The sequence below is a fragment of the Colobus angolensis genome, unplaced genomic scaffold (assembly GCF_000951035.1).
Source record: "Colobus angolensis palliatus isolate OR3802 unplaced genomic scaffold, Cang.pa_1.0 Scaffold90, whole genome shotgun sequence".
Classification (NCBI taxonomy): domain Eukaryota; kingdom Metazoa; phylum Chordata; class Mammalia; order Primates; family Cercopithecidae; genus Colobus; species Colobus angolensis.
Window position 1 is genome coordinate 9,450,810 of NW_012122932.1, and position 4,001 is coordinate 9,454,810.

At 41.3% G+C, this 4,001-nt stretch overlaps 1 pseudogene; it reads left to right on the plus strand.

Moving 5' to 3' along the window:
• The first annotated feature begins 1,227 nt into the window (after nucleotides 1–1,227).
• Nucleotides 1,228–4,001, plus strand: part of LOC105504288 — an 8,792-nt pseudogene continuing 6,018 nt past the window's right edge.

Genomic DNA, 4,001 nt, shown 5'->3' on the forward strand with positions numbered 1-4,001 from the left:
ACGCCTGTGATCCCAACAATTTGGGAGGCTAAGGCTGACAGATCACTTGAGCCCAGGAGTTCGAGGATAGTCTGGGCAGCATGGCAAATCGTCATCTTTACAAAAAATATAAAAATTAGCCAGGCATGGTAGCATATGCCTGCAGTCCTAGCTACTCAGGAGGCTGAGGTGGGAGGATTGCTTAAGTCCAGGAGGTTGAGGCTGCAGTGAGCTGAGAAGGCACCACTGCACTCCAACCTGGGTGACAGAGTGAGACCCTGTCTCTGAAACAAAATAAAAATCAATACCTAACTCATTATAGTGGACCGCCCATGTTTGTTCTTAAGACTTCCTACTCCTATCAGTGTGTCCACTATTTGAGAAAGTGAACATTTGGATATTTGAGTTCATTTCTGGTGAACAAATAGTATTTTTCACCAGGTTCTTCCCTTTCTAATCCATGTTGTTCTCACTCCTGTGGAAATTAATGAAGAATAATTAAATGTCAGATGCAAGTAAAAGTGGTGAAAAGCTTCAGAAAGTAAGAGTTTACTGTCATTTCCTTCATAGGCTGAAGTCAAGTTGTTTTAATAATCTTTTAGAGTGAATGGAAAGCATTTTTGTTTGTTTTTCCTTTTTTCATAACAAAGAAAATTCAGTTTTAAAGCGTTTTTCAATTTCTCTCTGAGCTTTCTTTCATTCTCCGATTTCTTTGCTTCTCAATGGGATAATATAAACCAATTTTCTGTTGTCTATTATTCATCAAAGCTGTCGATTTACCCTGAACAGAACGAAGAGAAGGATGTTATTAAAATAAAACAATTTCCAATTGAGCTGCTAATAAATGCTGAAATGCATCTACATTTCTCTTATTGATTATCTCCTGCCGACAAAGGCAAACATAAGCTTGTACGGCATGCCGCCCGTGGAAATGAGAGATTTAATTAGATGAAAACCGAATGAGCTGGAAGATCTACTGCACTCAGTCAACAAGCGATTGTTATTCATAATTGGCTGTTTAAAATGTCCCTGCTTATTGAGCCTTTTTCACTTAAAAAATTCCCTACAGTGCATTAAGGCGAACGCAATCGTTAGTAAATTTTCCCCTGAGTATTTTACAAGCTCAGCATTGTGGACTAGAATGAGCCCTGTCAGGCCATACATCAGGCGTAATAGAACATCTTGAAATTGGGAATTAGCAAACAAAAGCAGGGAGATAGTTTCCTCTCCATCTAGCCCCATGTCCAAATGCTGAAGGTGGAAAAAGAGGTGTTAGTAGAAGAGAGGTAAGAAGAGGCCCATAAACTCAGGGAGTGGGATTCTTTAGAACGCACTAGCTCTGCAGGTGCCTGCATTTAAAATTTAGTGTCTGGTAAATGCACTGATATTTAGTGAGGGGAGTATATTACAAAGTCGGTATTCATCAGGAGGATTTCAGACACCTCTCAAGTTCCCTGCTCTTCAAGACACAGTGGGAAAAAGAAAGATGGATAGAATTGTTGCCTGTGGCAGCCATGTGCCATTTAGCCTATACAAACATTCCTTCTTGGAATCCCAAGCAAGTCATGAACCTTTGAAGGCTTTGGTTTCCTCATTCACACAATGGGGATATCGACTGCACCGTTCTAATCCGTTTGCTATGAGGATTAAATGAGATAATGTAGGTAAAGCTTTTAGCACAGTGACTGGGAACATATAAGCCCTAAATGACTGTCAGCTATTAACAATAATAATTCACCTTCCACATCTACAGGCTCTTAAAGAGAAGACAGTATTTCCTCTGTTTCTTATATTTCCCATAGCATCTTGCCCAACGCCTTACGTTTTTGCTCTCCATAACAATTTTTGAATTAAAAGGAATGTCAATCTCTCAATCTTGAGGTTCTTAGAGATTCACGTAGGAGTTGACAATTGTTCAACAAATATGTATTTAAAATCTGATTTTTAAATAAAATCTTAAGATACAGGGTATCACTTTTTCACCCAGGCTGGAGTGTAGGGGCCTTATCTTGACTTCTCGTGCTCAAGGGATCCTCCGGTCTCAGTCTCTCAAGCAGCTGGGACTAAAGGTGCATGTCACCATGCCCAGCTAATTTAAGAAAACTGTTTCATTTTGTCTTTCTTATTACAAAAGAAGTGACAGCTGCTCCTTGGCAGAGACAGTGAAAACAGTGGTCAAGAGGGCAGATGTGTGGGAGCCAGACTGCCTGAATACGCATTTCTTTTCTCCCCACCAATAGAACTATTGAATTGTAGAGGAATAAATAAATTGATACACATACAACACTTGAAACAGTGCTTAGAACATAGCATGTGCCCAATAAATACTAGCTAGCACTGAGCAAAATGCAACAAAAAAGAGATCACTCATTCTCAGGATCTTGAGATAACAGCTAAGAAACGCTTACTGAGACCAGGCTATGTGAGTGACAGAGTGCTAGGCATTGTGGGACATATATTTATAGCCCATTGATTGAACTCTTAGTGACATCAGGCACTGTGCTCAGTGCTTTGCACATATTGTCTCGTCTAATTTACACAACAATCCTACGAGGTAGGCATATTATTATCCCCTATTTTTGAGATGAGAAAACAGGACCAGAGAGGTTTGGTAACTTCTCCAAGGTCATATAGGTGATAAATGATGGAGCTAAGATTCAAACACAAGTCTCTTTGATTCCAGAGTTAACCTTTATGCACATCCTTAGAAGCCTGATACTGAGTTAAGATCAGGCAGCTCAGATGAAAGAGACAAACATGATCTAATTGAGGTGGGAGAGCCGGCAGAGGACAAAAAACCAGACAACTGTAATACATTTGCTCCATGCTATAACTGTGACTCTTATAATTAGGCCTCAGACTCTTTCTTAACAGTGATTTTGACATTTGAACAAAGCTGGCACATGAGATGAAACCCTTCTGCCCTCCCTAGCACAAGCTTTGTATTAAATACAGACTGAAGAAACTCAGAGGGATTCTTCTGAGAAGCCTTTATGGGGTTCCTAATAATCAGGCCTGATTCTTTATGTCATATTACACTGCATTTATGTGGCACCAGAATCTTGAAGCTAGAACTTTTTTTTTTTTTGAGATGGAGTTTTGCTCCTGTTGTCCACGCTGGAGTGCAATGGCGTGTTCTTGGCTCACTGCAACCTCTGCCTCCCAGGTTCAAGGGATTCTCCTGCCTCAGCCTCCTGAGTAGCTGGGATTACAGGCATGCGCCAGCATGCCCGACTAATTTTGTATTTTTGGCAGAGATGGGGTTTCTCCATGTTGGTCAGGCCGGTCTCGAACTCCTGACCTTAGGTGATCTGCCAGCCTCGGCCTCCCAAAGTGCTGGGATCACAGGCATAAGCCACCAAGCCCAGCCCGAGGCTAGATGTTTTTTAATATCTGGCCCCCTTTCGTCATCACTCCTATATAAAAACACTATGGTATGTTAGTTCTTGTTTCTCAAGTGTAATCTTGAATCAAGTGGAACAGATAAACAATGTCAATGAAAGTATCTTTTGCAGACACTGGCAGGATTTATCCTTTTGGAAATGAGGAGATAAAAGATGCATAAATGTTTAATTTTACTTTGGATGTTAATGTAACCATTGAGCACACTTGGTGCCCAAGCAAATTAATTGCTACAAAATGAGAATAAATGGCACACAGTCTGTATTGAACTGTTGTCTGTTGGATTAGCCACCCCTCTGCATGGTATCATGGTAACCAAGTTTGATGAGCAGCTGTGCTGCATTAAGCACATTGGAGGTCTCCTTGGAAAACCTGGGGCCCTGATCCTCTAGGTTCAGGTTGGTTCTTGGCATGTTGTGGAGTGAAAGTTGTTTGTGCAGTGAAGGTTCCCTCTCCCTTGGGGAGGATGTGCAAGACTTGACTCAGAAGTCCCAGTGTAAGCCTGGCCAACATGGCAAAATGCTGTCTGTACAAAAAATACAAAAATTAGCTGGGTGTGGTTGTGTGTGCCTATAGTCCCAGCTACCCAGAGGCTGAGGTGGAAGGATCAATTGAGTCTG